Genomic DNA, 25979 nt, shown 5'->3' on the forward strand with positions numbered 1-25979 from the left:
TGAGGCTGGCAACAGGCCATTTTCTACACTGCAGATCATCTGCATGCATTGGGAGTCATGCTTGCCACCTATCCAGCCTGGGTGGCCTCCTGGGATGTTTCCCTTGGCAGGAGTATCTTACAGCTGGGCTGATTATTAGTGAGTTTCTGAATTATTTATGTCAATGTTCTCTTTCATTAGTGTGAATTGTCATGAATTGGTTGTAATCAAAGTGATTTAGGTTTGGGAAACAAAAGAGTGAGATACGTTTTTTAGTTTAATGTTATAATCTGTTGGGTTTTGTTATTGTGCTTAAACCCAATAATAACACTGTTAGGAGATGCAGTTTGGTGTGTTAGAAGGGACCCTGGACTTGGAGCCAGGAGATCTGGGTTCGTGGTTCTGTTCTCCCATCCTAGGCTTGGGCTTACAGTACCTTAGTGATCACCTTGTCTAATGTCTTGATAGTTCAATTGAGCAGAGGCCAGGAGCTTAGTGGTAGAACCAGAAGTAGATATCAGGTGGCTGAATTTCCTCTTTGCTCTATTCTATATGATCTTATTGAACTGTTTGTTGTTTATTTATTTAACTTTTTGAGGTTTCAGATTTATCATCTTTTAAAATATTTACAGCTATGGACTGAGTTATGTCCTTCTTGCAAATTCATATGTTGAAGCCCTAGTTCCCAATGTGACTGTGACTGTATTTGGAAATAGGGCATGGAGGAGGTACTTAAAGTTAAATGAAGTCATATGCATAGGGCCATAATCCATCAGAACTGTGGCTTTATAAGGAAAAAAAGAGAAAAGGATCTATTTCGCTCTGTCTGTCATGTGAGGACACAGAGAGAAGGCAGCCATCTGCAAGTCAGGAAGTGAGCCCTCACCAGAAACTGAGAATGCTGGCACATTGATCTTGGATTTCCAGATTCCAGAACTGTGAAGAATACATTGCTGTTGTTAAAGCCATCTAATCTGTGGTATTTTGTTATGGCAGCCCAAGCAGACTAAACAGGGTCCTAGAATAGACCATAGGCCATCAGAAGAAGAAAGTAACTTGTCTTAGTTTGAGTTCTTCCAAAAGCAGACCCTGAGATGGGGATTAGAATGAAAACGGTCTGTTTGGCAGGTGATTCCCAGGAGCAATGTTGAGGCATGTATGGAGAAGTAAGAAAAGGAAGGAGGAATATAGGAAAGCCAATAGTAGGTTATCAATATGGGCAACTGGAGCTCAGTATCACTGAAAACCCTTTGAAAGACTGTGTGGAATGTGTCTCAGAATTTTCCTATTGAAGGCCGAGGAAACTGTGATACTAATATGTCAACTCACTGCCCAGTGAAGGTACTAAATTCTTGGCACTTTTGGGCTGTCTGGCACACACCAGCCTAGCAGACATGTTTTCATGCCATTAGGCAGAACTGTGCAGCAGGGCATGCATGGGAACTGTCTCAAGGGACCTCTGGGTTGGACAGAAGGGACATGAACACATACGGACAATGTCTACCATAGCAGTAATCTCACACTTTAAGGTGATATGGTTTGGCTCTGTGTCCCCACCCAAATCTCATGTTGCAGCTCCTATAATCCCAGCGTGTTGTGGAATGTGGGAGGGACCTAGTGAGAGATAATTGAATCATGGGGGTGGGTCTCTCCCATGCTGTTCTTGTGATAGTGAATAAATCTCACGAGATCTAATGGTTTTAAAAACAAGAATTTCCCTGTGAAAGTTCTCTCTCTCTCTTTGCCTGCTGCCATCCATGTAAAATGTGACTTGCTCCCCTTTGCCTTCCACCATGATTGTGAGGCCTCCCCAGCCAAGTGGAGCTGTAAGTCCATTAAACCTCTTTCTTTTGTAAATTGCCCAGTCTTGGGCATGTCTTTGTCAGCAGTGTGAAAGTGGACTAATACAGAAGTGAACACCAGACATTTGGAGGTCTCATTAAAATACAGATTCTGATTTGTTAGGTCTGGAGTGGGACCCAAGATTCTGCATTTCTGATAAGCTCCCAGTGATGGCAATATAGCTCATCCATTGGCCAGACCTTGAATAGCAAGGAATTACATACTCTCTCATGAATTCAGCTCAGCTTAACAATATTTGTTGAACATTGGCTGCATTGCATACGATATGCTGTGCTTGACATAGGGAATAGTGAGACGGGAACACAGGGATCAGGTGTTACATTCACCTTACAGGCTATTTAGGAGTTCATCTTGTTTTGATTGTCCATGATTAAATTGTGCATAACAAACATATTTATTTATTTTTTCTTAAGAAACAGAGGAAGGCAGGATTCCTGAATTGTTTCTGTTTCTTAGACAGAATTTCAGCCTGTTAAAATGATAGAAACCGTCAACACAAATCTTCTTCTAGGTATGTGACCCAATCTTAGTAGCAGCCTCTCTGGGACCATGACAGGATTTTCATAAAGCCCTTGCTTACTTTAACATTTTAAAATAAAGAAAAAACTAAAGTCGTAATAAAAATAGCAACATTTCTGTAGTACTTCACCCCTTACAAAGTGCTTTCCACCACATTATCTCATTATGTCCTTTGCAGGCCTGAGAGAAATAATCTACAAATGGCATTTTAAAATAAATGTGTTGCACATTAAGGCAGGTACATTACATAGCTGGGTACATTATATTCTAGATCTAATGATGATGAAAAATGACTATGAAGAAGGCTGCCTATAAACATATACTGTGTCCTACCACACTTGAACAAACTCTACATTAGCTTGAAAAAGGCAGTTCAGACTCACTGTGGTTAGTTTCTCAGTTTAAAATTTTCCAAGTCAAAGTTGAAATGTTTCTACAAGGGTCTTACAAATACCTTTGCTTTCTGTGCAGATCTTTGTTTGTCCACCTGGCTTTTTAGTCTGTTGGAAGGCTTTGGGCCGTCTATAAGCCCACTCTCAGGCCAAGTGCCATGAATATGGCTCATGCGCAATGGGCATGCTACACAGCTGTCATTCTCTTTTGCTGGACAGTCAATAGGTTTACAGTCAAATGAGAAAATATAAATGAGATGGTAAAGACTCTAGACGTTGTAAAATGACCTGCTATGATGACCTTTGTAAAGATTTAGTTGTATATTCCCATGAACTCTAATCATGTCTATCAGATGCTATCAATTGTTATGCCTAATTTATAGTTATACCTAAATAAAAATGTAGATTAAAAATAATATTGATTTTATTTATAATAATTTCAATAACCTTCAAATATTGAATAAAAGGGAAACAGATGGATGTTATTCATAAATATTTTATCCGTGAGAATGCTGTTTGCTCTAAGAAATGGAATATTTACTAGAGCCTAAAAACAAGAATTCATTATTTATACAACACAAATCTGGAAATAAGTAGTTCTGAGGTTTGCTGATTCAGCAATGCAGTTGTTGTCTGGGTTTTGGGTCAGCTTCTCTGTGATTCTTTTAGCTTTCATCTCATGATTACAGAATGGTTGCCATAGATACCAGCATCACGTCCTCACACAAGTGAATTCAAACAGGAAAGAGGATGTTTCCTTTAAAATTTTTCTTTTAATCATGGAGAAAAACCTTTCTGAAAAGTTCTTAGTAAGTCCCCCTCAGGACCTTTTGGTTAGAAGTCAGTGATATGCCCACCTCCACACCAATCACTGGTAGAGGAAATGGGATTAACGTGATTGTCTTGGCATCCTTGAATGCTGGGTTAGAGACAAAACTTCCTTGAGTACATTACTTCCTCAAATATAAACAAAGTAAGGGTTGTTAGTAAGGAACAAAAGGGAAATAGCTTTTGGGTAAGCCAGCAATATTTTCTGATGCACATATTTTCTATTGATTCTTTAAAGGTTTTTCTGTTGCCTTCTGTGATGGTTAATTCTATGTGTTAACTTGCCTAAGCCAGAGGATGCTCCGATGGCTGGCAAAACATTACTTCTGGGTGAGTCTGAGAGTGTTTCCAGAAGAGATTAGTGTTTGAATCAATAGGCTGAGTAAAGACAATCACCCTCACCGATGTGGACCGTGGACAGGCATCATCCAATCCATTGAGGGCCTGCACAGAACAAGAAGGCAGAGAAAGGGAGAATTCACTGTCTGTGGTTGAGTTGAAACATCCATCTTCTCCCTCCCTTGGACATCAGTGCCCCTGGTTCTTGGGGCACTTTGGACTTATACCATTGCCCCTCTCATTGTCAAGCCCTGGAATTTAGACTAAGAGACACCTCTGACTTTCCTGGTTCTCCAGCTTCCATGATGACAGATAGTGGTACTTTTAGCCTCCATAACAATGTGAGCCAGTTCCTATAATAAATCTCCTTTTGCATACGTCTTTGTATCTTTTTCTTTCTGTTTCTCTGGAGAACCCAAATAATATACCTTTCTAATAAAATGGTGACAAATCCAGGGATTAGAATCAAAGACTGAGATTGAAAACCTTACCTCTTACTGAGTTCTAGAGAAGTGTAAAAATATTTTGTGGGATAAGCTGGTTTTCTTGGTGGTTTGAGTTTCTTATAAAATGGAAAACCTCCTGTCCAGAGCTCAGCTGTAGTATGCATCCCCACCATATTGCTGCATGCCTGGGGTCTTTAGAGGGCTAGAAGAAGAAATGGCACGAGAGTAAAAGTTACTATGAGGAGTTTTTTGGTGAAAATTTCAGGAAAATTTGGGAAGTAATATGAGGGAAAAGAGAATTTAAACTAGTGCCGCTGTAAATAGGTATCTACCTCCTTCACATATTAAAAAGCACAGCTTAGAATGTGAGTTAACCTAGAACTGCTGTCTGTTTGATACTCTGTGTCTCCTTTTACCATTTTTCTGGGAGTTGTGGCTTTAGTAGGGCCATATTCTCATTGTTGATCTTAAGGGGTAGGCATAGTATTCCCACTCTACCTTCCATTCCCAAATAAAAAGGCAATCTAGGCCTGCCTGTGGAAAGGTCTTATGGAATAAAGGATGTTGGAACCTCAATAATCAAGGTAGTCTCAAGTCTCAAGATGGCTGCTCAAGCTTCAGCCATCATATCCACATTCCAGCATTCAGGAAGGAAAAAAAAGAGAATAAGAAGAGGCCAAGGGGGTGTTAGCTGGTTTCTTAAGAGTGATTTTCAGTAACTGCCTCATGACATTAATCAGACTTTAGTCAGGTTTCCCACCTGGCTATAGGGGAGTCTAGGCATTGTAGCCTTTATTTTGAGTGGCCATGTACTTAACTAGCAATACTACTGCTATGAAAGAAAAGGAGATCGGTTGGTGGCTGTCAATATGGTCTCAAAGGAACAGCTCCGGTCTGCAGCTCCCAGGGAGATCAATGCAGAAGGTGGGTGATTTCTGCATTTCCAACTGAGGTACCTGGCTCATCTCATTGGGACTGGTTAGATAGTGGGTACAGCCCATGGAGGGCAAGCCAAAGCAGGGTGGGGTGTTGCCTCACCAGGGAAGTGCAAGGGGTCAGGGAACTCCCTCCCATGGCCAAGGGAAGCCGTGAGGGACCGTGCCATGAGGAATGGTGCACTCTGGCCCAGACACTACGCTTTTCCCATGATCTTCGCAACCTGCAGATCAGGAGATTCCCTCAGGTGTCTATGCCACCAGGGCCCTGGGTTTCAAGTACAAAACTGGACAGCCATTTGGGCAGACACCGAGCTAGCTGCAGGAGGTTTTTTTTCATATCCCAGTGGTACCTGAAATGCCAGTGAGACAGAACCGTTCACTTCCCTGGAGAGGGGACTGAAGCCAGGGAGCCAAGTGGTCTAGCTCAGCAGATTCCACCTCCACGGAGTCCAGCAAGCTAAGAGCCACTGGCTTGAAATTTTCACTGCCAGTACAGCAGTCTGAAGTCAACCTGGGTGCTTGAGCTTGGTGGGGAGAGGGCTGTCCACCATTACTGAGGCTTGGGTAGGCAGTTTTCCCCTCACAGTGTAAACAAAGCCAGGGGGAAGTTCAAACTGGGTGGAACACATTGCAGTTTGGCAAAGCTGTGGTAGCCAGACTGCCTCTCTAGATTGCTCCTCTCTGGGCGGGGCATCTCTGAAAGAAAGGCAGCAGCCCCAGTCAGGGGCTTATAGATAAAACTCCTATCTCCCTAGGACAGAGCATCTGGGGGAAGGGGTGGATGTGGGTGCAGCTTCAGCAGCCTTAAACGTTCCTGCCTGCCAGCTCTGAAGAGAGCAACAGATCTCCCAGTAAAGTGCTTGAGCTCTGCTAAGGGACAGACTGCCCCCTTGAGTGGGTCCCTGACCCCCACACCTCCTGAATGGGAGATACCTCCCAGCAGGGATTGACAAACACCTTATACAGGAGAGCTCTGGCTAACATCTGGAGTGGGTGCCTCTCTGCTATGAAACTTCCAGAGGAAGGAACAGGCAGCAATCTTTGCTGTTCTGCAGCCTCTGCTGGTGACACCAAGGCAAACAGGGACTGGAGTGCACCTCCAGCAAACTCCAGCAGACCTGCAGCAAACGGGCCTGACTGTTAGAAGGAAAATTAACAAATAGAAAGGAACAGCATCAACATCAACAAAAAGGACATCCACACAAAACCCCATCCGAAGGTCACCAACATCAAAGACCAAAAGTAGATAAATAAACGAAGATGAGGAAAAATAAGTGCAAGAAGGCTGAAAATTCCAAAAACCAGATTACCTCCTCTCCTCCAAAGGATCACAACTCCTTGCCAGCAAGGGAACAAAATTGGATGGAGAATGAATTTGACGAATTGACAGAAGTAGGCTTTAGAAGGTGGGTAATAACAAACTCCTCCAAGCTAAAGGAGCATGTTCTAATCCAATGCAAGGAAGCTAAGTAAGAACATTGAAAAAAGGTTAGAGGAATTGCTAACTAGAATAGCCAGTTTAGAGAGAGCATAAATGACCTTATGGAGCTGAAAAACACAGCACAAGAACTTTGTGAAGCATACATAAGTATCAATAGCCAAATCAATCAAGCAGAAGAAAGGATATTGGAGATTGAAGGTCAAGTTAATGAAATAAAGTGTGAAGACAAGATCAGAGAAAGAAGAATGAAAAGGAACAAACAAAGCCTCCAAGAAATATGGGACTATGTGAAAAGACCAAACCTACGTTTGAATGGTGTACCGGAAAGTGACAGGGAGAATGGAATCAAGTGGAAAACACTCTGCAGGATATTATCCAGGAGAACTTCCCCAACCTAGCAAGACAGGCCAACATTCAAATTCAGGAAATACGGAGAACACCACAAAGATACTCCTCAAGAAGAGCAACCTCAAGACACATAATCGTCAGATTCACCAAGGCTGAAATGAAGGAAAAAATGTTAAGGGTGGCCAGAGAGAAAGGTTGGGTTACCCTCAAGGGGAAGCCCATCAGACTAACAGCAGATCTCTGTGCAGAAACCCTACAAGCCAGAAGAGAGTGAGGGCCGGTATTCAACAATCTTAAAGAAAAGATTTTTCAACCCAGAATTTCATATCCAGCCAAATTGAACTTCCTAAGTTAAGGAGAAATAAAGTCCTTTACAGACAAGCCAATGCTGAGGGATTTTGTCTCCACCAGGTCTGCCTTACAAGAACTCCTGAAGGAAGCAGTAAATATGGAAAGGAAAAACTGGTACCAGCCACTGCAAAAGCATACCAAATTGTAAAGATCATTGACACTATGAAGAAACTGCATCAACTAACAGGCAAAATAACAAGCTATCATCATAATTATGGATCATTCACACGTAATAATATTAACCTTAAATGTAAATGAGCTAAATGCCCCAGTTGAAAGACACAGACTGGCAAATTGGATAAAGGGTCAAGACCCATTGGTATGCTGTATTCAGGAGATCCATCTCATGTGCAAAGACACACATTGGCTCAAAATAAAGGGATGGAGGAAGAATAACCAAGCAAAAGGAAAGGAAAAAAAAAAGCAGGGGTTGCAATTCTAGTCTCTGATAAAACAGAGTTTAAATCAACAGAGATCAAAAAAGACAAAGAAGGGCATTGCATAATGGTAAAGGGATCAATGCAACAAGAAGAGCTAACTATCCTAAATATATATGCACCCAATACAGGAGCACCCAGATTCATAAAGCAAGTTCTTAGAGACCTGCAAAGAGACTTAGACTCCTATACAATAATAGTGGGACCAGACGGATTCACAGATGAATTCTAACAGAGGTACAAATAGGAGCTGTTATCTTTCCTTCTGAAACTATTCCAAACAATAGAAAAAGAGGGACTCCTCCCTAACTCATTTTAGGAGGCCAGCATCATCCTGATACCAAAACCTGGCAGAGATACAACAAAAAAAGGAAATTTCAGGCCAATATCCCTGCTGTACATAGATGCGAAAATCCTCAATAAAAAACTGGTGAACTGAATCCAGCAGCACATCAAAAAGCTTATCCACCATGATCAAATTGGCTTCATCCCTGGGATGCAAGGCTGGTTCAACATACACAAATCAGTAAACATAATCCATCACATAAACAGAACCAATGACAAAAACCACATGATTATCTCATAGATGCAGAAAAGGCCTTCAATAAAATGCAACAGTCCTTCATGATAAAAACTCTCAATGAACTAGATATCTATGGAACATATCTAAAAATAATAAGAGTTATTTATAACAAACCCACAGCCAATATCATACTGAATGGGCAAAAGCTGGAAGCATTCCCTTTGAAAACTGGCACAAGGCAAGGATGCCCTCTGTCACCACTCCTATTCAACATAGTATTGGAAGTTCTGGCCAGGGCAATCAGGCAAGAGAAAGAAATAAAGAGTATCCAAATAGGAAGAGAGGAAGTCAAATTGTCTCTGGTTGCAGATGACATGATTGTATATTTAGAAAACCCCATTGTCTCAGCCCAAAATCTCCTTAAGCTGATAAGCAACTTCAGCAAAGTCTCGGGATACAAAATCAATGTGCAAAAATCACAAGCATTCCTATACACCAATTATAGACAGAGAACCAAATCATGAGTGAACTTTCATTCACAATTGCTAGAAAGACAATTACGAAAAACCCCTACAAATCGTTGCTCAAGGAAATAAGAGAGAACACAAACAAATGGAAAAACATTCCATGCTCATGGATAGGAAGAACCAATATCATGAAAATGGCCATACTGCCCAAAGTAATTTATAGAGTCAATGCTATCCTCATCAAGCTACCATTGACTTTCTTCAGAGTCAGAAAAGCTACTTTAAATTTCATACAGAATAAAAAAGGAGCCCATAGCAGAAAAAACTACTTTAAATTTCACACAGAACCAAAAAAGAGCCCGAGTTGCTTAGGACTGTCTAAGCAATCGTCTAAGCAATCCTAAGCAAAAAATTGTCTAAGCAATCCTGAGCAAAAAGAACAAAGCTGGAGGCATCACGCTATCTGACTTCAAACTATACTACAAGGCTTCAGTAATGGTACTGGTACCAAAACAGATATATAGACCAATGGAACAGAACAGAGGCCTCAGAAATAATGCCATACATACACAACCATCTGATCTTTGACAAACCTGACAAAAACAAGCAATGGAGAAAGGATCTCCTATTTAATAAATGGTGTTGGGAAAACTGGCTAGCCATATGCAGAAAACTGAAACTGGACCCCTTCCTTACACCTTATACAAAAATCAACTCAAGATGGATAAAAGACTTAAATGTAAAACCTAAAACCATAAAAACCCTAGAAGAAAACCTAGGCAAAACCATTCAGGACATAGGCATGGGCAAAGACTTCATGACTACAACACCAAAAGCAATGGGAACAAAAGCCAAAATAGACCAATGGGATATAATTAAGCTAAAGAGCTTCTGCACAGCAAAAGAAACTATCAGAGTGAATAAGCAACCTACAGAATAGGGGAAATTTTTTGTAATCTATCCATCTGAAAATAAGCTAATATCCAGAATCTACAAGGAACTTAAACAAATTTACAAGAAAAAAGCAAACAACCCCATCAAAAAGTGGTCGAAGGATATGAACAGACACTTCTCAAAAGAAGACATTTATGCAGCCAACAAACAGATGAGAGAAAGCTCATCATTGCTGGTCATTGGAGAAATACAAATCAAAATCACAATGAGATACCATCTCATGCCCGTTGGAAAGGCAATCATTAAAAAATCGGGAAACAACAGATGCTGGAGAGGATGTGGAGAAATGAACACTTTTACACTGTTGGTGGGAGTGTAAATCAGTTCAATGGTTGTGGAAGACAGTGTGGCGATTCTTCAAGGATCTAGAAACAGAAATATCATTTGACTCAGCAATCCCACTACTGGGTATATACCCAAAGGATTATAAATCATTCTACTCTAAAGATACATGCACATGTATGTTTATTGCAGCACTATTCATGATAGCAAAGACATGGAACCAACCCAAATGCCCATCAATGATTGACTGGATAAAGAAAATGTGGCACGTATACACCATGTAATTCTCTGCAGCCATAAAAAAGAGTGAGTTCATGTCCTTTGCAGGGACATGGATGAAGCTGGAAACCATCATTCTCAGCAAACTAACACAAGAACAGATAACCAAACACCGCATGTTCTCACTGATAAGTGGGAGTTGAACAATGAGAACATATGGACACAGGGAGAGGAACACCACACACCAGGGCCTATCAGGGTGTGGGAGACTAGGGGAGGGATAGCATTAGGAGAAGTACCTAATGTAGATGATGGGTTGATGGGTGCAGCAAACAACCATGGCACATGTATACCTATGTAACAAACCTGTGCATTCTGCACATGTATCCCAGAACTTAAAGTATAATGAAAAAAAAAAAAAGAAAAGAAAAAAACGAAGTGTGTATATTGAGGGAACAACACAAGGGGGGTTACTTTCAGGTTGAGACTCCTCTCTGTAAGTGGGAAATGGACTGGCACTTTTATGTTTTTACTTTTTTTCATGTGATTTGTTTAGCATGGCATGTCCTTTTGTTCCCCTTGCTTCTCACATAACTCCCCCTAACTCCTTCACTGTCTACTAATATTTTACCCACCTTCAAGGCTCTATTCAATGCCACTTCCTGAAAAGAGCCATCTTGGGTTCCACCAATTAGAACTAACTTCTCCTTCTGTGCTCTACAGCACTTTTGCTCTACTCTTATTATAGCAAATTGTTCATTTTGTTTCACATTATCAGCAGTTATTTACTTTTTCCTTTAGATTATAAATTTCCTGAAGGCTGGTTCTTGGATTTAATTATCTCCAAATACATACAGTGCCTACATGAAAGAGAAATAAGCTCATATCTTATTTAAACCAATGTAATTTTGTACTTTTTACCACTCACAGCCAAATATAATCTGAACTAATATAAGATCCTTTCCTTTTCCTTTTACAGAAATGGGCACCACTCTATTTCTAAAAAGGGCTAGAACATTAAATGAATGTTAATGAATGGAAGGAGATTGGGAAATATTTTTAAATTGGTATATGTTGTGTTCTCAATTTTCAGTGTTAGAGGGGCAGAAGGGGTGGAAAGGAAGAAAGTGGGGTTCGGGATCTGGAATGCCTGATTGAAAGTCTTGGTTGAGTGACTTATAGATGTCTGATCTCAGGTAAGGAAATTATTTTTCCTAAGCCTGAGCTTCCAGATCTGTACAACGAGAATGAAAGCATTTACTTCGTAAGGTTGTTTTGAGAATTAGATAAGATGTCTGTAAAGAGACTGGCCCTTAGGTATTGTACTCAGTTTCTGATTATTATTATCATCCTGCTATAGATTTGTAATGATTAAGGAAAAAGTTCTATGTTGCCCTATCCCAGAGCCACAAGACCCCCTAACTGATTACACACTTGTTAGGGGTTCTTGAAAGGAGATTTGCCATAGAAAGCAAGAAATGTTATTATTGGTGACATAAATTGAGGCTGTATTATTTATAACCCTGTAATTGAGATAATATTTGGCATATTGACATGGACAACATTCCTCCAACATCCATTTAAAAATCTCCAGATGAAAAACTTGGACATAAAGTACAAGCACTCATTGATGTTCTTAATAGTTATAGCGACATGTAGGGTAATAATAAAAATGATGAAAGTGGCAATTCGATTGAAATGAGGGCTGAAGCATACCTATTAAATTGGATCCATAGTTAAAACAGTCTGGGATTTTCATAGTTCTCTAAGGAGGAACAGTTAAATTCCAGATTTTGTCTTTATTGGTGGCAATATAGAAGTTATGCATATCACAGACCAAAAGCAATCAGTGACACAGCTGTCAGAACTTCAAGGTCAGAATAAAAAAGGAGATGCTATAATTTTAAGGAAAATTGGGGAAGCTTATGTAAAGACTTGGTTAAAAAATGACTTGTGGACTCTTCAAAGCATAGAAGTAACTTTTTTGATTATGCAACATTTAAAGTCTCCATGAAGCATTTGGTATACTTTGAGGATAACATCTAACACATATATAGGGCTTTTCAGTTTACAAAATGATTTGACACTATCTTAACTCATTTTATGATTATTATTAGTTTTCTATAAACTCAGTGGTTTAAAATAACACACATTATTTTCTCACAGTTTCTGTGGGTCGGGAGTCTGAAAACAACTTAACTGGGCCCTCTGCTTAGGGTCTCACAAGTTGTAATTAAGGTGTCAGCTAGGCTGCATTACCATATGGTAGACCAACTGGGAAAGAACCTTCATTCAAGCTCATTCAGTTTATTGGCAGAATTAATTTCCTTGTGGTTGGAGGGCTGAGAGCCCTGATTTGTTGAGCCCTCAGCTACTAAGCCTTTAGCTTCTTGGCTAGCATGACTTCCTGGAGGCGGCCATCAGTTTCCAGTGGCCACTTATAGTACCTTGGCATGTGGGCTTTCTCAACGTGGCTTTTGACTTCATCAAGCCAGCAAAGAGTCTTCAGAGAAAGTCTACCAGCAAGATGGAATCTTTATAACTAATTATGGGAGTAACCTTCTGTAACTTTCACCATAATCTCTTGGTTAGAAGAAAGTCACAAGTTCTGCTCACATTCAGTGGGGGGAGATTAAACAAAAGCATAGACACCAGGAGGCCAGGATCATAAAGGTCCACAAATGAGTCTGTCTGCCACAATTATTCACACAGTCTTTTGAGATAGGCTGGGTAGATGTTCTTACTTCTGTTGTGCAGTTGAAGACATTGATGTTCAATTGGAAAGGTTAAATAAACAGATGCTCAAGATGACACAGTTAATAGGAGATAAGATTAGACTCAACTCCTAGTTCCACGATCCAAATGTCAGTGTCTAGCCATCTTATATATCTTTGTATGTACCCATCCATTTATTCACTCATTCAACCATACTAAGCCAACGTTCTTTTCACTACATCAAGATACTTCTTGAAACAGAATTTACTGTAGTGATGTCAGCAAGATGATTGACTAGAAATGCCTGGCACTCATCCTTCTGCCACAAGAAAGGACTAAGGCAATGAATAAACAGCTAAGATTGAGTGGTGTGTTGAAGGCAGAGAATTGGAGGGCAGTGGGGGAATGGAGATATACCTGTGGTAATTGTAAGTCCAGGAGGACAACAAGGAGGCATCCAACCTCTGCAACCTTGTCTTCCCTGCTTGGATCAGATCTGCCTGGAGTCACTGGGGATTTCCTGTTGTGGGAAAAATAAGATCTCCACCTGTCCACATTACCATTGCAAACACTACAGTGCCTACAACAGGAGAATCTCACAGTTCTTGAAAGTCCTGAGCCCGATTTGAAGAGCTGCCAGGAATTCACACAGCTGCATTGTCCTCGATTAGGAGCACAAGGTTTGCACTCCTCACCCACATCCATCCATCGTGAACCAAGTTGTTGCAGTTTTGTACCATATTGAGACCAGAGAAATCTCTGCTCTGGGGTGCCCTGCTCAGGGGATCAGTAGCCATTATAGCCTGCCAGCACTGGGGTTCCATCTTCACTTCATCAAGTCTACAAGGGTGGCTGAATGCCACAACTCCAGTAGTGCAGAGCTTGGGCCCAGGATGAGCTGACTCCTGTTCTGCACATCAGTGAAACAAACTATTGTTGCCTTAATTTCCAGCTGGAGGAACAGTCTAGCAGTCCCAGTCAGGGTGAATACCCCCGTGAGCTGGCCAAACTGTTGCATGCCTTCCCCTAAGTGGGAGAGGCCCCTGAGCTGACATACTCCTTAGCTGGTGGAACAACTACATGCCTGAGCTCAGGACCTGAGAAACATCCCTCTTTTATCCCATCCTCCACAGATAAGCTTCTGGCTTGCCCAATAGCCCTGTGCCAGCAACCAGGGCCTGAGAAACAGATCCACAGGCTGACCAAGCAGCCTTGTGCCTGGATCCTAAGCCTAAAAAACACCCCTTCATCTGCTGCTCAGATGAAGACACTGATGTTCAGTTGGAGAGGTTAAATAAACTGATGCCTAGTAGACATGCCCCTAGGCCAGCCAATCATCCTTATGCCTACATACCGGGCCTAAGAAAAAGCCCTGTGAGCAGCCCTCAGCAGACACACATAAAGACCAGCCAAGAAGTTGTGCAGCTACGTCCCAGGCCTGAGAAACATCTGCGTGGCTTGCCCCTGGCAAACAGGTCCCCAAGGCTGGCTGTGTAGCTGGGGGCTCATGTCCCTGGCCTGTGAATAGTCTCATGGCCCTAACTCCAGCCCTAACTCCAACCCACCATGGGCATGGATATGTCCTTGAACTGAGAAACAACCTGGCAAACCCATCACTGGCAAAGCTGCACGCTGCTGCCACAGACTTTCTAAGCCTAGGCCACTAAGATACTTGCAAATGTCACTAGTATGGATTACAGCTGAAGAAACTACATAGAAACTATACTATTGCATTTGCCTAGAACTAAAACCAATGCACCCCACCGAACCAACACCCCAAGACCTATTTATATGAATGAGTCTTTTCCGGTAGAACCTACTCTATACAATTGTCAGAAGTGACTTTTCTAGCAGATGCATAGAAATCAACAACAGGACACATCAAAAGTGAAAAAGCAAGTAAGGAATGCAATAATTCTCTAGTAACAGATCCCAATCATAAAGAAATATACAAAGTTCCAGGAAAAGAATTAAAAATAACAATCTTAGGGAAACTCAGTGAGATACAAGAGAACATAGATAGATAGTTCAATAAAATTAGGAAAATAGTTCATGACTTGAATGAGAAATTCAACAAAGAGATATCATGAAAAAGAATCAAACAGAAATCCTACAGCTGAAGATGCAATAAATGAAATAAAAATACAACAGAGCAGAAAGAAACAAAATTGAGACTGAAAAAATGCAAAAGATCAATTAAACAAAACTTTTTAAAGTAAAAGATAAACGAAAGTAATATACCATTAACTAGACTAAGAAAAAAGGGGAGAAGAGCCAAATGAATAAGATTAGAAATGGAAAAGGAGATGTCACAATGAGTACCACAGACATACAAAAAATTATGAGACTACTATGTACAGCTATATACCAATAAACTTGAAAACAGAACAGAAATAGATAAATTCTTGGACATGTACAATCTACTGAGATTGAATCTAGAAGGAATAGAAGACCCGAACAGACCAAATACAAGTAACAACATTGAATCAGTAAAAAAAAAAAAAAAAAAAAAAATCTTCCAACAAAGAAAAGTCCAGTACTGAATGGCTTCACTGATGAATTCTACCATTTAAGAAAGAATTAATACAGTTCTTCTCAAAAAATGGCATCAGAAGGAATCTTCCAAACTTAACTTTACAAGGGCAGCACAACCCTGATACCAAAACTACACAAGGACACAAAGTAAAAATACCACTATAGGCAATATCCTTGATGAACAAAGATGAAATCTCAACAAAATACGAAAAAACTGAATTTAACATCACATCAAAAAGAAAATATACCATGATCAAGTGGGAATTATCCCAGGAATGCAAAGATGGTCCCACATATGCAAATACATAAACATGATTCATCACATCAACAGAATGAAGGTCATAAACTATATGATCAGCTTATTAGATGTAGAAAAAGCACTTGATAAACATTCCTTTATGATAAAAACTTAATAAATTAGGTAAAGAAGGAAAGTACCTCAACACGATAAAGGCCATATATGACAAACCTACATCTAAAATCATACTGAATGGGGGAAAAGCTGAAAGCTTTTCTTCAAAGAACTGGAGCAACACAAGGCTGCCTACTTTCACCACTCTTATTCAACATAGTATTGGAAGTCATAGCCAAAGCAAGTAGACAAGAGAAAAAAATTAAGGGCATCCAAATTGGACAGGAGGAAGTCAAATTGTCCTGTTTGTTTGCAGATGACATGATCTAAATATACAGAAAACACTGTAGACTCTACCAAAAAACTCAGAACTGGTAAATGAATTTAGTAAAGTTGTAGGATACAAAATCAACATGCAAAAATCAGTAGTGTTTCTATATACAATTAGTGAATGAGATAAAAAAGAAGTCAAGGAGGCAATCTCATTTACAATAACTATGAGAAAAAAATACCTAGAGATAAATTTAATCAAGGAGGTGAAAGATGTCTACAAGAGAAACTACAAAACACTGATGAAATAAACAGAAGAAGATACAAAAAATTTGAAAAATCTCCCATGCTCATGTATTGGAATAATTACTATTGTTAACCATACTACTCAAAGCAATCTACAGATTCAATGCAATCCTTATTGAAATACCAATGACATTCTTCATAAAAATAGAAAAAACAATCCTAAAATTTATATGGAACCACAAAAGATCCCAAATAGCCAAAGCAATCCTGAGCAAAAAGAAAAAAGCTGGAGGCATCACAGTACCAAACTTCAAAATATTGTACAAAGCTATTGTAACCAAAAGAGTTTGGTACTGGCATAATAACAGAAACATGGAACAATGGAACATAATAGAGAGCCCCCAGATTAATTCATGTATCTTCAGCAAATTGATTTTTGAGAAAGATACTAAGACTACTCATTAGGGAGAGGAGAATCTCTTCAAGAAATGGTGCTGGGAAAATTGGATATCTATATGCAGAAGAATAAAACTAGACCTCTACTTCTCATCCTGTAGAAAAATCAACCAAAATGGGTTAAATACTTAAAAGTAAGACCTAAAGCTATAAGACTAGTAGAAGAAAATGTATGGAAAATGCTTCAGGACATTGGTCTGGGAAAAGATTTTATGAACAAGACCTCAAAGGCAAAAGCAGCAAAAGCAAAAATGAACAAATGAGATTACATCAAACTAAAAATCTGCACAACAAAACAAACAAGCAAAGGAAGAAAATATTTGCAAACTATTTTTCCATCGGGGATTAATATCCAGAATATATAAGAAACTCAAACATCTCAACAGCAAAAAATCCAAACAATCCAAGGAAAATATGGGCAAATGATCTGAATAGATATTTCTCAAAAGAAAACTTACAAATGGCTAACAACTATTAAAAAATGCTCAGCATCACTAATCAACTGGAAAATGCAAGTCAAAACCACAATGAGGTATTATCTCATCCTAATTAGAATGGCTATCATAAAAAAGGCAAAAAATAACAAATGCTGGTGAAAATGCAGACAAAAAGAAACTTACAACAGTTGGTGGAAATGTAAACTAGGATAACCACTGTGGAGAACAAGTGTGGAGGTTTCTCAAAAAAACTACAAATAGAACTATATGATCCAGTAATTCCACTACTGAATAGTTATCCAAAGTAGAGTAAATCAGTATATCAAAGAGATATCTGCACCTCTATGTTTATTGCAGCACTTTACAATAGCCAAGATATAGAATCAACCTAGGGGTACAACAACAGACAAATAAAGAAAGAACATATGGTATATATATACGCACAATGGAATACTCTTCAGTCATAAAAGATAATAAAATCCTGTCATTGATGGCCACATGGATGAAACTGGAGGACATTGTGTTAAATGAAATAAGCCAAGAACAGAAAGGTAAACCTGTATGTTCTCACTTATATACAGAAGCTAAAAAAAGTTGATCCCATAAAAGTAAATAATAAAACAGAGGATACTAGAGGCTGAGAAGGGTAGGGGAAAGGGAGGATAGATGGATATTTGTTACAGATACAAAATTACAACTAGATAGAAGGAATAAATACTAGTGTTCTCTCGCACTGTAGGATGACTACAGTTAACAATAATAAATATTTTCAAATTGTTAGAAGGAGAATATTGAATGTTCCCAACACAAAAGAATGATTAATGTTTGAGATGATGGATATGCTAATTACCCTGATCTAGTCATTATATGTATTGAAACACTATGTACCCCATAAATATGTACATTTTTTATTTTTTTAATTTTTTTAAAATTTTAAATTTTTTTGGTAAAGACAAGGTCTTGCCATGTTGCCTAGGCTGGTCTTGAAATCTTGGGCTCATGTGATCCTCCCACTTTGATCTCCCAAAGTGTTGGGAGTTACAGGCATGAGCCACTGTGCCTGGCCAATTTTTATATTTCAATTAAAAAAATAAAAAATATTTCTTGTGTAAATGTGTGCAATATTCAGCAAACTCATCTCCTTGAACCTGGCAGAATTATCTCTTTGTCACTATATTATACAGGTTAGGCTAGATTCTCTGTGGTAACAAGGCAACTCCAAAATTTCAATGGCTTTTAACAAGAGAAGTTTACTTCTTGTTCATACAACATATCCAGTGAAGGTCAGCTGGATGCTCTGTTGCATATCTTCCTACTTGAGAATCCAGGCTGATGTGATGTGTAGCCACCACCTTGAATGCTGTTAATCATCCTGTTGGAGGGAAAAGAGAGCTCTGGTGGGTTTGGCAATGGCAATTAAATGCTCTAACCTGGAAATAATATGTACCATATCTGCTTAAAACTCATGGGACAGAATTAGTGACATGGCTCTACCCAATCATAAAGGAGCCAGAAAGTCCAATTTAACACTTTCCCAGAAATGGGGATACCCAGAAAGGACTGGTATATAATTGGTGAAATAATTACTACCACACCCATGACACTAGCCATAATGAACTGAATGTTTATGTCCCCCTCTCCCCCAGTTCACATGTTGAAATCCTCAACTTCAAAGTGATAGTATTAGGAGGCAGGGCTATTGGGATGTGATTAGGTCATGAGGGCAAAACCCTCATGAATAGGATTAGTACCCTTATAAAAGAGATCCTGGAGAAACCCCTTGCCTCTTCCACCATGTGAGGACACATAGAGAAGGCACTATTTATGAACCAGAAAGCAGTCCCTCAGCAGACACTGAATCTGTTGGCACCTTGATCTTGGGCTTCTCAGCCTCCAGAACTGTGAGAAATAAATTTCTGTTGTTTACAGGCCATCCCATTTGAGGCATTTTTTTTTATAGCAGTCTGAATGTACTAAGAGCCCCTTGGATCTTTGCATTGTTCACGGCCTTAGTTCAAAATCCATCAGCTGACCTATCTTTTTTTTATTTATTTATTATACTTTAAGTTTTAGGGTACATGTGCACATTGTGCAGGTTAGTTACATGTGTATACATGTGCCATGCTGGTGCGCTGCACCCACTAACTCATCATCTAGCATTAGGTATATCTCCCGATGCTATCCCTCCCCCCTCCCCCCACCCCACAACAGTCCCCAGAGTGTGATGTTCCCCTTCCTGTGTCCATGTGTTCTCATTGTTCAATTCCCACCTATGAGTGAGAATATGCGGTGTTTGGTTTTTTGTTCTTGCGATAGTTTACTGAGAACGATGATTTCCAATTTCATCCATGTCCCTACAAAGGAAATGAACTCATCATTTTTTATGGCTGCATAGTATTCCATGGTGTATATGTGCCACATTTTCTTAATCCAGTCTATCATTGTTGGACATTTGGCTTGGTTCCAAGTCTTTGCTATTGTGAATAATGCCGCAATAAACATACGTGTGCATGTGTCTTTATAGCAGCATGATTTATAGTCCTTTGGGTATATACCCAGTAATGGGATGGCTGGGTCAAATGGTATTTCCAGTTCTAGATCCCTGAGGAATCGCCACACTCACTTCCACAATGGTTGAACTAGTTTACAGTCCCACCAACAGTGTCAAAGTGTTCCTATTTCTCCCCATCCTCTCCAGCACCTGTTGTTTCCTGACTTTTTAATGATTGCCATTTTAACTGGTGTGAGATGGTATCTCATTGTGGTTTTGATTTGCATTTCTCTGATGGCCAGTGATGATGAGCATTTTTTCATGTGTTTTTTGGCTGCATAAATGTCTTCTTTTGAGAAGTGTCTGTTCATGTCCTTTGCCCACTTTTTGATGGGGTTGTTTGTTTTTTTCTTGTAAATTTGTTTGTGTTCATTGTAGATTCTGGATATTAGCCCTTTGTCAGATGAGTAGGTTGCGAAAATTTTCTCCCATTTTGTAGGTTGCCTGTTCACTCTGATGGTAGTTTCTTTTGCTGTGCAGAAGCTCTTTAGTTTAATGAGATCCCATTTGTCAATTTTGGCTTTTGTTGCCATTGCTTTTGGTGTTTTAGACATGAAGTCCTTGCCCATGCCTATGTCCTGAATGGTAATGCCTAGGTTTTCTTCCAGGGTTTTTATGGTTTTAGGTCTAACGTTTAACTCTTTAATCCATCTTGAATTGATTTTTGTATAAGGTGTAAGGAAGGGATCCAGTTTCAGCTTTCTACATATGGCTAGCCAGTTTTCCCAGCACCATTTATTAAATAGGGAATCCTTTCCCCATTGCTTGTTTTTCTCAGGTTTGTCAAAGATCAGATAGTTGTAGATATGCAGCATTATTTCTGAGGGCTCTTTTCTGTTCCATTGATCTATATCTCTGTTTTGGTACCAGTACCATGCTGTTTTGGTTACTGTATCCTTGTAGTATAGTTTGAAGTCAGGTAGTGTGATGCCTCCAGCTTTGTTCTTTTGGCTTAGGATTGACTTGGCGATGCGGGCTCCTTTTTGGTTCCATATGAACTTTAAAGTAGTTTTTTCCAATTCTGTGAAGAAAGTCATTGGTACCTTGATGGGGATGGCATTGAATCTGTAAATTACCTTGGGCAATATGGCCATTTTCATGATAATGATTCTTCCTACCCATGAGCATGGAATGTTCTTCCATTTGTTTGTATCCTCTTTTATTTCCTTGAGCAGTGGTTTGTAGTTCTCCTTGAAGAGGTCCTTCACATCCCTTGTAAGTTGGATTCCTAGGTATTTTATTCTCTTTGAAGCAATTGTGAATGGGAGTTCACTCATGATTTGGCTCTCTGTTTGTCTGTTGTTGGTGTATAAGAATGCTTGTGATTTTTGTACATTGATTTTGTATCCTGAGACTTTGCTGAAGTTGCTTATCAGCTTCAGGAGATTTTGGGCTGAGACAATGGGGTTTTCTAGATATACAATCATGTCATCTGCAAACAGGGACAATTTGACATCCTCTTTTCCTAATTGAATACCCTTTATTTCCTTCTCCTGCCTGATTGCCCTGGCCAGAACTTCCAACACTATGTTGAATAGGAGTGGTGAGAGAGGGCATCCCTGTCTTGTGCCAGTTTTCAAAGGGAATGCTTCCAGTTTTTGCCCATGCAGTATGATATTGGCTGTGGGTTTGTCATAGATAGCTCTTATTATTTTGAAATACATCCCATCAATACCTAATTTATTGAGAGTTTTTAGCATGAAGGGTTGTTGAATTTTGTCAAAGGCTTTTTCTGCATCTATTGAGATAATCATGTGGTTTTTGTCTTTGGCTCTGTTTATATGCTGGATTACATTTATTGATTTGCATATATTGAACCAGCCTTGCATCCCAGGGATGAAGCCAATTTGATCATGGTGGATAAGCTTTTTGATGTGCTGCTGGATTCGTTTTGCCAGTATTTTACTGAGGATTTTTGCATCAATGTTCATCAAGGATATTGGTCTAAAATTCTCTTTTTTTGTTGTGTCTCTGCCTGGCTTTGGTATCAGAATGATGCTGGCCTCATAAAATGAGTTAGGGAGGATTCCCTCTTTTTCTATTGATTGGAATAGTTTCAGAAGGAATGGTACCAGTTCCTCCTTGTACATCTGGTAGAATTCGGCTGTGAATCCATCTGGTCCTGGACTCTTTTTGGTTGGTAAGCTATTGATTATTGCCACAATTTCAGCTCCTGTTATTGGTCTATTCAGAGATTCAATTTATCCGTGGTTTAGTCTTGGGAGAGTGTATGTGTCCAGGAATTTATCCATTTCTTCTAGATTTTCTAGTTTATTTGCGTAGAGGTGTTTGTAGTATTCCCTGATGGTAGTTTGTATTTCTGTGGGATCGGTGGTGATATCCCCTTTATCATTTTTTATTGCGTCTATTTGATTCTTCTCTCTTTTTTTCTTTATTAGTCTTGCTAGTGGTCTATCAATTTTGTTGATCCTTTCAAAAAACCAGCTCCTGGATTCATTAATTTTTTGAAGGGTTTTTTGTGTCTCTATTTCCTTCAGTTCTGCTCTGATTTTAGTTATTTCTTGCCTTCTGCTAGCTTTTGAATGTGTTTGCTCTTGCTTTTCTAGTTCTTTTAATTGTGATGTTAGGGTGTCAATTTTGGATCTTTCCTGCTTTCTCTTGTGGGCATTTAGTGCTATAAATTTCCCTCTACACACTGCTTTGAATGCATCCCAGAGATTCTGGTATGTTTTTTCTTCGTTCTCGTTGGTTTCAAAGAACATCTTTATTTCTGCCTTCATTTCGTTATGTACCTAGTAGTCATTCAGGAGCAGGTTGTTCAGTTTCCATGTAGTTGAGCGGTTTTGAGTGAGACTCTTAATCCTGAGTTCTAGTTTGATTGCACTGTGGTCTGAGAGATAGTTTGTTATAATTTCTGTTCTTTTACATTTGCTGAGGAGAGCTTTACTTCCAACTATGTGGTCAATTTTGGAATAGGTGTAGTGTGGTGCTGAAAAAAATGTATATTCTGTTGATTTGGGGTGGAGAGTTTCTGTAGATGTCTATTAGGTCTGCTTGGTGCAGAGCTGAGTTCAATTCCTGGGTATCCTTGTTGACTTTCTGTCTCATTGATCTGTCTAATGTTGACAGTGGGGTGTTAAAGTCTCCCATTATTATTGTGTGGGAGTCTAAGTCTCTTTGTAGGTCACTCAGGACTTGCTTTATGAATCTGGGTGCTCCTGTATTGGGTGCATATATATTTAGGATAGTTAGCTCTTCTTGTTGAATTGATCTCTTTACCATTATGTAATATCCTTCTTTGTCTCTTTTGATCTTTGTTTGTTTAAAGTCTGTTTTATCAGAGACTAGGATTGCAACCCCTGCCTTTTTTTGTTTTCCATTTGCTTGGTAGATCTTCCTCCATCCTTTTATTTTGAGCCTATGTGTGTCTCTGCACATGAAATGGGTTTCCTGAATACAGCACACTGATGTGTCTTGACTGTTTATCCAATTTGCCAGTCTGTGTCTTTTTATTGGAGCATTTAGTCCATTTACATTTAAAGTTAATATTGTTATGTGTGAATTTGATCCTGTCATTATGATGTTAGCTGGTGATTTTGCTCGTTAGTTGATGCAGTTTCTTCCTAGTTTCGATGGTCTTTACATTTTGGCATGATTTTGCAGTGGCTGGTACCAGTTGTTCCTTTCCATGTTTAGTGCTTCCTTCAGGAACTCTTGTAAGGCAGGCCTGGTGGTGACAAAATCTCTCAGCATTTGCTTGTCTGTAAAGTATTTTATTTCTCCTTCACTTGTGAAGCTTAGTTTGGCTGGATATGAAATTCTGGGTTGAAAATTCTTTTCTTTAAGAATGTTGTATATTGGCCCCCACTCTCTTCTGGCTTGTAGGGTTTCTGCTGAGAGATCCACTGTTAGTCTGATGGGCTTCCCTTTGAGGGTAACCCGACCTTTCTCTCTGGCTGCCCTTAACATTTTTTCCTTCATTTCAACTTTGGTGAATCTGACAATTATGTGTCTTGGAGTTGCTCTTCTCGAGGAGTATCTTTGTGGCGTTCTCTGTATTTCCTGAATCTGAACATTGGCCTGCCTTGCTAGATTGGGGAAGTTCTCCTGGATAATATCCTGCAGAGTGTTTTCCAACTTGGTTCCATTCTCCCCATCACTTTCAGGTACACCAATCAGACGTAGATTTGGTCTTTTCACATAGTCCCATATTTCTTGGAGGCTTTGCTCATTTCTTTTTATTCTTTTCTCTAAACTTCCCTTCTCGCTTCATTTCATTCATTTCATCTTCCATTGCTGACACCCTTTCTTCCAGTTGATTGCGTCAGCTCCTGAGGCTTCTGCATTCTTCACGTAATTCTCGAGCCTTGGTTTTCAGGTCCATCAGCTCCTTTAAGCACTTCTCTGTATTGGTTATTCTAGTTATACATTCTTCTAAATTTTTTTCAAAGTTTTCAACTTCTTTGCCTTTGGTTTGAATGTCCTCCCGTAGCTCAGAGTAATTTGATCGTCTGAAGCCTTCTTCTCTCAGCTTGTCAAAGTCATTCTCCATCCAGCTTTGTTCCGTTGCTGGTGAGGAACTGCGTTCCTTTGGAGGAGGAGAGGCATTCTGCTTTTTAGAGTTTCCAGTTTTTCTGTTCTGTTTTTTTCCCCATCTTTGTGGTTTTATCTACTTTTGGTCTTTGATGATGGTGATGTACAGATGGGTTTTTGGTGTGGATGTCCTTTCTGTTTGTTAGTTTTCCTTCTAACAGAGAGGACCCTCAGCTGCAGGTCTGTTGGAGTACCCTTCCGTGTGAGGTGTCAGTGTGCCCCTGCTGGGGGGTGCCTCCCAGTTAGGCTGCTTCGGGGTCAGGGTTCAGGGACCCACTTGAGGAGGCAGTCTGCCCGTTCTCAGATCTCCAGCTGCGTGCTGGGAGAACCACTGCTCTCTTCAAAGCTGTCAGACAGGGACATTTAAGTCTTCAGAGGTTACTGCTGTCTTTTTGTTTGTCTGTGCCCTGCCCCCAGAGGTGGAGCCTACAGAGGCAGGCAGGCCTCCTTGAGCTGTGGTGGGCTCCACCCAGTTGGAGCTTCCTGGCTGCTTTGTTTACCTAAGCAAGCCTGGGCAATGGTGGGCGCCCCTCCCCCAGCCTCACTGCCGCCTTGCAGTTTGATCTCAGACTGCTGTGCTAGCAATCAGCGAGACTCCGTGGGCGTAGGACCCTCCGAGCCAGGTGTGGGATATAATCTCGTGGTGCACCGTTTTTTAAGCCTGTCAGAAAAGCGCAGTACTCGGGTGGGAGTGACCTGATTTTCCAGGTGCCGCCCGTCACCCCTTTCTTTGACTCAGAAAGGGAACTCCCTGACCCCTTGCGCTTCCCAAGTGAGGCAATGCCTCGCCCTGCTTCGGCTCGCGAACGGTGCGTGCACCCACTGACCTGCGCCCACTGTCTGGCACTCCCTAGTGAGATAAACCCGGTACCTCAGATGGAAATGCAGAAATCACCCGTCTTCTGCGTCGCTCACGCTGGGAGCTGTAGACCGGAGCTGTTCCTATTCGGCCATCTTGGCTCCTCCCCCAGCTGACCTATCTTACCCTCTGCTCCCAGATCTGTTCTTGACAGCCCAGGCATTTGACCTCTCAACTTACTTATTTCTTCAGACATGTATCTCTTCTAAAACCTGAGGTTTGCAACTGCTTCTCTAGGTCTGGTTTCTGCTTTTTTTCTTGATCGCAATTTTTACTTTTTATTCTTAATGACATTGTTTTCAGTTATTCTGGCTAAACATTTCACCATGTCTTCCTGCAGCCTTGGGCCCTAAACCTTGACTCAGATCCCACAAGCCAATGCCTCTATGAAGTTGAGCTAGTCATTAATAACATCATAATGAATGTCACATGGAGAGAATAATATGATTATATTATGAAGTATTCCCCTGAGCTGCTTTCTTCAGAGATACTGTGGGGACTGAACTAAATTTAATTAGCAAGTATCATATAAAAGGAAACATCAATGGAAAAAATGGATCAAAGGATTAAACATGACTGAACCCAGCAGGAAAGCGTATCTGACCATTCTCAATGTGGATAATTATGTGAAGAAAAGTGAATAATACAAACTTAGGTGCACATCTATTTTGGCTCAAT

General features: G+C 40.1%; 1 long non-coding RNA gene across 1 annotated transcript; it reads right to left on the minus strand.

Annotated features, from left to right (window-relative positions):
- Positions 1–3506: 3506 nt before the first annotated feature.
- Positions 3507–25664, minus strand: LOC107974082 (uncharacterized). The gene is made up of 4 exons (XR_001716626.4): positions 25314–25664; positions 18605–18709; positions 4412–4568; positions 3507–4025 (listed from the first exon to the last, which is right to left on the minus strand). It is a non-coding gene; the product is annotated as an uncharacterized LOC107974082 (long non-coding RNA).
- Positions 25665–25979: the final 315 nt, after the last annotated feature.

Source organism: Pan troglodytes, chromosome 3 (assembly GCF_028858775.2).
Source record: "Pan troglodytes isolate AG18354 chromosome 3, NHGRI_mPanTro3-v2.0_pri, whole genome shotgun sequence".
Classification (NCBI taxonomy): domain Eukaryota; kingdom Metazoa; phylum Chordata; class Mammalia; order Primates; family Hominidae; genus Pan; species Pan troglodytes.